Below are 10,038 nucleotides of genomic sequence, written 5' to 3'. Positions count from 1 at the left end.
GAAGACAAATCCCCAACACTGGACTAACATTGATGTGAAGACAGATCCCCAACACTGGACTAACAGCGATGTGAAGACAGATCCCCAACACTGGACTAACAGTGATGTGAAGACAGATCCCCAACACTGGACTAACAGCGATGTGAAGACAGATCCCCAATACTGGACTAACATTGATGTGAAGACAGATCCCCAATACTGGACTAACATTGATGTGAAGACAGATCCCCAACACTGGACTAACATTGATGTGAAGACAGATCCCCAACACTGGACTAACAGCGATGTGAAGACAGATCCCCAACACTGGACTAACAGCGATGTGAAGACAGATCCCCAACACTGGACTAACAGCGATGTGAAGACAGATCCCCAACACTGGACTAACAGCGATGTGAAGACAGATCCCCAACACTGGACTAACATTGATGTGAAGACAGATCCCCAATACTGGACTAACATTGATGTGAAGACAGATCCCCAATACTGGACTAACATTGATGTGAAGACAGATCCCCAATACTGGACTAACAGCGATGTGAAGACAAATCCCCAACACTAGACTAACAGCGATGTGAAGACAGATCCCCAACACTGGACTAACAGCGATGTGAAGACAGATCCCCAATACTGGACTAACATTGATGTGAAGACAGATCCCCAATACTGGACTAACATTGATGTGAAGACAGATCCCCAATACTGGACTAACATTGATGTGAAGACAGATCCCCAACACTGGACTAACAGCGATGTGAAGACAGATCCCCAACACTGGACTAACATTGATGTGAAGACAGATCCCCAACACTGGACTAACAGCGATGTGAAGACAGATCCCCAACACTGGACTAACATTGATGTGAAGACAGATCCCCAACACTGGACTAACAGCGATGTGAAGACAGATCCCCAATACTGGACTAACAGCGATGTGAAGACAGATCCCCAACACTGGACTAACATTGATGTGAAGACAGATCCCCAACACTGGACTAACAGTGATGTGAAGACAGATCCCCAACACTGGACTAACAGTGATGTGAAGACAGATCCCCAATACTGGACTAACATTGATGTGAAGACAGATCCCCAACACTGGACTAACAGCGATGTGAAGACAGATCCCCAACACTGGACTAACATTGATGTGAAGACAGATCCCCAACACTGGACTAACAGCGATGTGAAGACAGATCCCCAACACTGGACTAACAGCGATGTGAAGACAGATCCCCAACACTGGACTAACATTGATGTGAAGACAGATCCCCAATACTGGACTAACAGCGATGTGAAGACAAATCCCCAACACTGGACTAACAGCGATGTGAAGACAGATCCCCAACACTGGACTAACAGCGATGTGAAGACAGATCCCCAACACTGGACTAACATTGATGTGAAGACAAATCCCCAACACTGGACTAACAGCGATGTGAAGACAGATCCCCAACACTGGACTAACAGTGATGTGAAGACAGATCCCCAACACTGGACTAACATTGATGTGAAGACAGATCCCCAACACTGGACTAACAGCGATGTGAAGACAGATCCCCAATATTGGACTAACATTGATGTGAAGACAGATCCCCAATACTGGACTAACATTGATGTGAAGACAGATCCCCAACACTGGACTAACATTGATGTGAAGACAGATCCCCAATACTGGACTAACATTGATGTGAAGACAGATCCCCAACACTGGACTAACAGTGATGTGAAGACAGATCCCCAATACTGGACTAACATTGATGTGAAGACAGATCCCCAATACTGGACTAACATTGATGTGAAGACAGATCCCCAATACTGGACTAACAGCGATGTGAAGACAGATCCCCAACACTGGACTAACAGCGATGTGAAGACAGATCCCCAATACTGGACTAACAGCGATGTGAAGACAGATCCCCAATACTGGACTAACAGTGATGTGAAGACAGATCCCCAATACTGGACTAACAGCGATGTGAAGACAGATCCCCAACACTGGACTAACATTGATGTGAAGACAGATCCCCAACACTGGACTAACAGCGATGTGAAGACAGATCCCCAACACTGGACTAACATTGATGTGAAGACAGATCCCCAACACTGGACTAACAGCGATGTGAAGACAGATCCCCAACACTGGACTAACAGCGATGTGAAGACAGATCCCCAACACTGGACTAACAGCGATGTGAAGACAGATCTCCAACACTGGACTAACAGCGATGTGAAGACAGATCCCCAACACTGGACTAACATTGATGTGAAGACAAATCCCCAACACTGGACTAACAGCGATGTGAAGACAGATCCCCAACACTGGACTAACAGTGATGTGAAGACAGATCCCCAATACTGGACTAACATTGATGTGAAGACAGATCCCCAACACTGGACTAACAGTGATGTGAAGACAGATCCCCAATACTGGACTAACATTGATGTGAAGACAGATCCCCAATACTGGACTAACATTGATGTGAAGACAGATCCCCAACACTGGACTAACAGCGATGTGAAGACAAATCCCCAACACTGGACTAACATTGATGTGAAGACAGATCCCCAATACTGGACTAACATTGATGTGAAGACAAATCCCCAACACTGGACTAACATTGATGTGAAGACAGATCCCCAATACTGGACTAACAGCGATGTGAAGACAAATCCCCAACACTGGACTAACATTGATGTGAAGACAGATCCCCAACACTGGACTAACAGCGATGTATCCTAAAATCATAGTAGATGCAGCACAGGAGGCCATTCAGGCTATTGTGCCTGTGCTGGCTCTTTGAAAGATTTATCCAATTAGTCCCACTCTCCTGCTCTTTCCCCACAGCCCTGTAAATCTTTTCCCTTCCAGTATTTATCCAATTCCCTTTTGAAAGTTATTATTGAATCTGCTTCCACCGCCCTTTCAGGCAGCGCATTCCAGATCATCACAACTCGCTGGGTAAAGAAATGTTTCCTCATGTTGCCTCTGGCTCTTTTGTCGATCACCCTAAATCTGTGTCCTCTGGTTACCGACCCTTCTGCCACTGGAAATAGTTTCTCCTTATTTACTCTATCAAAACCATTCATGATTTTGAACACCTCAATTAAATCCCCCCCCCCCTAACCTTCTCTGTTCTAAGGAGAACAACCCCAGCTTCTCCAGTCTCTCCACATAAGTGAAGTCCCTCATCCCTGGCAGCATTCGAGTAAATCTCTTCTGTACCCTCCCTAAGGCCTTGACATTGCCCAGAATTGAACACAATACTCCAACTGAGGCCTACCCAGGTTTAGCATTACTTCCTTGCTTTTGTACTCTATGCCTCTATTAATAAAGCCCAGGATCCATATGCTTTTTTAGCAGCCTTCTCAACTTTTCCTGCCACCTTCAAAGATTTGTGTATGTGCACCCCCTTGTCTCTCTGTTCCTGCACCCCCTTTAAAATTGTACCATTTAGTTTATATTGCCTCTCCTCATTCTTCCTACCAAAATGTATCACTTCACACTTCTCTGTGTTAAATTTCATCAACCATGTGCCTGCCCATTTCACCAGTCTGTCTATGTCCTCCTGAAGTCTGTTTATTACATTTCTGAGTTTCATGTCATTTGCAAACTTTGAAATTGTACCCTGTATACCCAAGTCCAGGTCATTAATATACATCAAAAAGAGCTGTGGTCCTAATACTGACCCCTGGGGAACACCACTGTATACTTCCCTCGAGTCTGAAAAACAACCATTCACCACTACTCTCTGCTTTCTGTCCCCTAGCCAATTTTGTATCCACGCTGCCACTGACCCTTTAATCACATGGGGTTTAATTTTGCTAACAAGTCTATTATGTGATACTTTATTAAATGCCTTTTGAAAGTCCAAATACACAACATTAACCGCACTACCCTCATCAACCTTCTCTGTGAAGACAGATTCCCAACACTGGGCTAACAGCGATGTGAAGAGAGATTCCCCGACACAGGCCCTTCCATTCCTTTTACACAAATGGAAACCTGCTTGAGAAAGATTTTCATTCAGCTGACCAGAAATCGCAAGGTGCAGGATTTGATACCATAATGATATCCTTTCAAACATCTAACATTCACGTCAAGCATTTTGAGGTCAGTTACAGCATGGAGCAGATGCAAAGTGAAACTCCCCCTGCTTTTCACCCATGATGTGTTTTAAACCCAGATTTCTGAAGACCACATACGACTGCACGAGAGGCCGAGCCCCATTCTCACAGCAGCCAACCTGTGGCCATCTCTGAGTAACAGATTACTGCAATGCCGATTAGCATCCATAGGGAGCAATTTCTTTTTTATTTGTTCATGGGATGTGGGCGTCGCTGGCGAGGCCGGCATTTATTGCCCATCCCTAATTGCCCTTGAGAAGGTGGTGGTGAGCCGCCTTCTTGAACCCCTGCAGTCCGTGTGGTGAAGGTTCTCCCACAGTGCTGTTAGGAAGGGAGTTCCAGGGTTTTGACCCAGCGACGATGAAGGAACAGCGATATATTTCCAAGTCGGGATGGTGTGTGACTTGGAGGGGAACGTGCAGGTGGTGTTGTTCCCATGTGCCTGCTGCTCTTGTCCTTCTAGGTAGTAGAGGTTGCGGGTTTAGGAGGTGCTGTCGAAGAAGCCTTGGCGAGTTGCTGCAGTGCATCCTGTGGATGGTACACACTGCAGCCACTGTGCACCGGTGGTGAAGGGAGTGAATGTTTAGGGTGGTGGATGGGGTGCCAATCAAGCGGGCTGCTTTATCTAGGATGGTGTCGAGCTTCTTGAGTGTTGTTGGAGCTGCACTCATCCAAGCAAGTGGAGAGTGTTCCATCACACTCCTGACTTGTGCCTTGTAGATGGTGGAAAGGCTTTGGGGAGTCAGGAGGTGAGTCACTCACCGCAGAATACCCAGCCTCTGACCTGCTCTCGTAGCCACAGTATTTATGTGGCTGGTCCAGTTAAGTTTCTGGTCAATGGTGACCCCCAGGATGTTGATTGTGGGGGATTCGGTGATGGTAATGCCGTTGAATGTCAAGGGGAGGTGGTTAGACTCTTGTTGGAGATGGTCATTGCATGTTTCCCATAGAGCCCTTAGAATGGGGCAGAGTAACTGTGGGGGGAGGGGGGGACCCTCCAACTCTGCTGTGGCCCCAACCCAAATTCTTAGGTCGAGGCCTTTGGTCACACAAGGCAGGATTCTCCCTACCGAGAGAGCCCCCCCCAGGCTGGAGGGGAACGAGGCAGCCCTGCAGGGGGGACACAAGAGGTGGCGAGGGATCTCAGTGGGGCAGAAGACCCCTCAGGAAGGGGCAGACCTTAGGGGGACAGGAGACCCCTCAGGAAGGGAGGAGCTGCAATATCCTAGCACTGGGCAGAGACTGAGGCCTACAAAGGTCAGGTGCTGGTTGTAGGATTGTGTGTAATATAACAGGAGGAATAGCTCAACCATAAAGGAGTGGGTATTAATATCTTTGTATTATGAGAATGTATTCTGTGTGATAGAGGCTAACATGTGGCTTAGGTGGTTAGGATCCTGCAGGGAATGCTCAGCAAGCAGGATGTGTTGGGATAATGCAATTTAAAAAGTATCAAAGAGTTTGTGTAATTCTAGCTAGTTTAGAGCCAACATGTACAGTATATGTTTCAGCCGTTATTATTCTGTTAAGGTGTGATGTTTATAACCCTGAAAAATTGTAGCTTTTTTACATAAATGACACCCACAATCCATTGAGAATGGAGCGACACCACCCACTGGTGTAGTAGCATATTACATGTAAAGATCACATGACAATAATCTCAGAATTGATAGGTTTAGAGCAAGTCATCTGACATTGTTCATCTCAGTGTATAAATAAACTACCTTCACCTAATTCTTTGGTATTCCCTGCTGAGAGCTCACCTGCATTGGTTATGAGTTTGCAGACTCTGATGGATAGCCTACTGGTAAGTATATAGACGTATAACTGTCGATATTAATAAAAGGTGATTTATCTCTGGCGTCCTAACCTATATAATTTAGATTAACAGGCTCTGTTAATCTAGCACTGGAGGGCGCAGGTGACCACTAGTCCATCTCCCTCCATCTGGAGCCAGTTTATACGCTAATCCAGGCCAACTGTCGCCTACCGCCAGTTAGTCCCGGGAGTGGTTATAAGAGGGGCAGGTGGGAGGGAAATGGGGCGGGAAGCTGGACCCTGTCCCTGGCAACATTTACCTGCAACAAGTGGGGAACCAGCAGATGTCTGGGAACATTAATTCCCAGGAAATTTCCCCTAGTGATTCCAGTCAGGGTCCCAACACTGCTGCTCTAGGGAGGCACAGGACAGGGGAGTGAAGAAGATGTAGTGGCGAGGGACACTGGTCAGAGACCGTTCCATCACAGGCAGATCCAGTCCTAATGACTATTGGAGATATTATACCAGACCTCAGTGAGACTTTGTACCTTCCTTTTGTTAATCATTTTTTCCTTCATTCAATTTGTTTAAGTGATGCAGAAAGTAGAACTCATCTCCTCTAATGAGCCCTGTTACATCCCGTCAGGCACCGAGGAGCAATGTATTTATTCATTTGTGTGGAACAGTTGTGGTGTTTTTTAACTCTGATTATTTAACATTGTGCCCTGAAGGAACAAAATGTTGAAGGAAAAGATTTGGTGCAGTTTGTGACGCAATGCAAGTAGCACGGAGACACAAAAATCACACTGCGGACACAGGGCATGAATCTATTGTTCATGATGCAGAGGAGGAACAGGATGAAACTGACAGCATAGATAGATAGATGAAAACAGGAATGTGTGGCCTGAGTGTAGGGCCCACTGGGTCATGTTGAAAAACTGAGTGCCACTTAACTATTCGAGTTTAATTAGTGGCAGTTGTTAAGTGACTAACAAGGGACGCTGGAAGGAGATGGCAGAGGGGGAGGGGGAGGGAGAGGAGGGGAGATGCAGAGGCAGTCAGCAACAACTTGGATCAAAGTTCGCAAATCAGATTCAACAACTTGCATTGATATAGAGCCTTTGACATATAGGGTATGGTAGCATAGTGGTTATGTTACTGGACCAGTAATCTGGGTGCTGTGAGTTCAAATCTCTACTATAGAAGCTGGGGAATTTAAATTCAGTTAATGAAATAAAAAGCTAATGTCAGTAATAGTAACCATAAAACTACTGGATTGTTATAAAAACCCATCTGCTTTACTAATGCCCTGTAAGGAAAGAACCCTAGTTTGGCCTATATGTGAGTCCAGACCCTCAGCAATATGGCTGATTCTTAACTGCCCTCTGAAATGGCCTAGTAAACCACTCTCATCAAAAAAGCAGCTCGCCACCACCACTGTCTCAAGGGCAATTAGGGATGGTCAATAAATGCCGGCCTTGCCAGCAACACCCACATTTTTTTTTATTCGTTCATGGGATGTGGGCGTCGTTGGTGAGGCCGGCATTTATTGCCCATCCCTAATTGCCCTTGAGAAGGTGGTGGTGAGCCGCCTTATTGCACTGCTGCAGTCCGTGTGGTGAAGGTTCTCCCACAGTGCTGTTAGGAAGGGAGTTCCAGGATTTTGACCCAGCGACGATGAAGGAACGGCGATATATTTCCAAGTCGGGATAGTGTGTGACTTGGAGGGGAACGTGCAGGTGGTGTTGTTCCCATGTGCCTGCTGCTCTTGTCCTTCTAGGTGGTAGAGGTCGCAGGTTTGGGGGGTGCTGTCGAAGAAGCCTTGGCGAGTTGCTGCAGTGCATCCTGTGGATGGTACACACTGCAGCCACAGTGCGGTGGTGAAGGGAGTGAATGTTTAGGGTGGTGGATGGGGTGCCAATCAAGTGGGCTGCTTTGTCCTGGATGGTGTTGAGCGTCATGAGTGTTGTTGGAGCTGCACTCATCCAGGAAAGTGGAGAGTATTCCATCACACTCCTGACTTGTGCCTTGTAGATGGTGGAAAGGCTTTGGGGAGTCAGGAGGTGAGTCACTCGCTGCAGAATACCCAGCCTCTGACCTGCTCTTATAGCCACAGTATTTATATGGCTGGTCCAGTTCAGTTTCTGGTCAATGGTGACCCCCAGGATGTTGATGGTGGGGGATTCAACGATGGTAATGCCATTGAATGTCATGGGGAGGTGGTTAGACCCTCTCTTGTTGGAGATGATGTGGAGATGCCGGTGATGGACTGGGGTTAACAATTGTAAACAATTTTACAACACCAAGTTATAGTCCAACGATTTTATTTTTAATCCCACAAGCTTTCGGGGGCTTTCCCCTTCCTCAGGCGGTGTGGAAGTGACAATTTCGAATCCTTCGCATTTTAAGATCACATAACAAAGCCTGGTGATTACTGCCCGTTGCCAAGGCAATCACAGTGAGCAGACAGAAAGGTGTCATCTAAAAGGCCACTGAATATACAACCCCCCAAAAAAAGGGGAAAAAAAGAAAGAAAAAAAAAGGAAAAAAAAAAGAGAGAATGAATACACAGGGTCTGCTCAGACGAGGAGGAACGCGATGGACACCTACAGACGCTGAAAGACGCCCTAGTAAGAGCGGGATATGATGCTCGACTCATCGATCGACAGTTCCGACGGGCCACAGCGAAAAATCGCGTAGACCTCCTCAGAAGACTAACACGGGACGCAACCAACCGAGTACCCTTCGTCGTCCAGTACTTCCCCGGAGCGGAGAAACTACGTCATGTTCTCCGCAGCTTCAACATGTCATCAATGATGACGAACACCTCGCTATGGCCATCCCCACACCTCCACTACTCGCCTTTAAACAGCCACCCAACCTCAAACAAACCATCGTTCGCAGCAAATTACCCAGCCTTCAGGAGAACAGCGTCCACGACACCACACAACCCTGCCACGGTAACCTCTGCAAGACATGCCAGATCATCGACACAGATACCACCATCACACGAGAGAACACCACCCACCAGGTGCACGGTTCATACTCCTGTGACTCGGCCAACGTTGTCTACCTCATACGTTGCAGGAAAGGATGCCCCAGAGCATGGTACATTGGCGAGACCATGCAGACACTGCGACAACGGATGAACGGACACCGCGCAACAATCGCCAAACAGGAGGGTTCTCTCCCTGTCGGGGAACACTTCAGCAGTCATGGACATTCAGCCACCGACCTTCAGGTAAACATACTCCAAGGCGGCCTTCGAGACACACGACAACGCAAAATCGTCGAGCAGAAATTAATAGCCAAGTTCCGCACCCATGAGGACGGCCTCAACCGGGATCTTGGGTTCATGTCACACTACACGTAACCCCACCAGCGTACAAATGTTATCTGTTTTTAATATAACGGGTCATTGACTGTCTTCGTTCTGTCTCTCTCTTTTTTTTCCCTTTTTTTTTCTTTCTTTTTTTTCCCTTTTTTTGGGGGGTTGTATATTCAGTGGCCTTTTAGATGACACCTTTCTGTCTGCTCACTGTGATTGCCTTGGCAACGGGCAGTAATCACCAGGCTTTGTTATGTGATCTTAAAATGCGAAGGATTCGAAATTGTCACTTCCACACCGCCTGAGGAAGGGGAAAGCCCCCGAAAGCTTGTGGGATTAAAAATAAAATCGTTGGACTATAACTTGGTGTTGTAAAATTGTTTACAATTGTTGGAGATGGTCATTGCCTGGCACTTGTCTGGCGCGAATGTCACTTGCCACTTATCAGCCCAAGCCTGGATGTTGTCCAGGTCTTGCTGCATGCGGGCTCGGACTGCTTCATTATCTGAGGGGTTGCGAATGGAACTGAACACTGTGCAATCATCAGCGAACATCCCCATTTCTGACCTTATGATGGAGGGAAGGTCATTGATGAAGCAGCTGAAGATGGTTGGGCCTAGGACACTGCCCTGAGGAACTCCTGCAGCAATGCCCTGGGGCTGAGATGATTGGCCTCCAACAACCACTACCATCTTCCTTTGTGTTAGGTATGACTCCAGCCACTGGAGAGTTTTCCCCCTGATTCCCATTGACTCAATTTTACTAGGGCTCCTTGGTGCCACACTCGGTCAAATGCAGCCTTGATGTCAAGGACAGTCACTCTC

This window comes from Heptranchias perlo, chromosome 19 (assembly GCF_035084215.1).
Source record: "Heptranchias perlo isolate sHepPer1 chromosome 19, sHepPer1.hap1, whole genome shotgun sequence".
Classification (NCBI taxonomy): Eukaryota; Metazoa; Chordata; class Chondrichthyes; order Hexanchiformes; family Hexanchidae; genus Heptranchias; species Heptranchias perlo.
The sequence above is the reverse complement of the archived record's forward strand: the minus strand, read 5'-3'. Positions refer to the sequence as shown.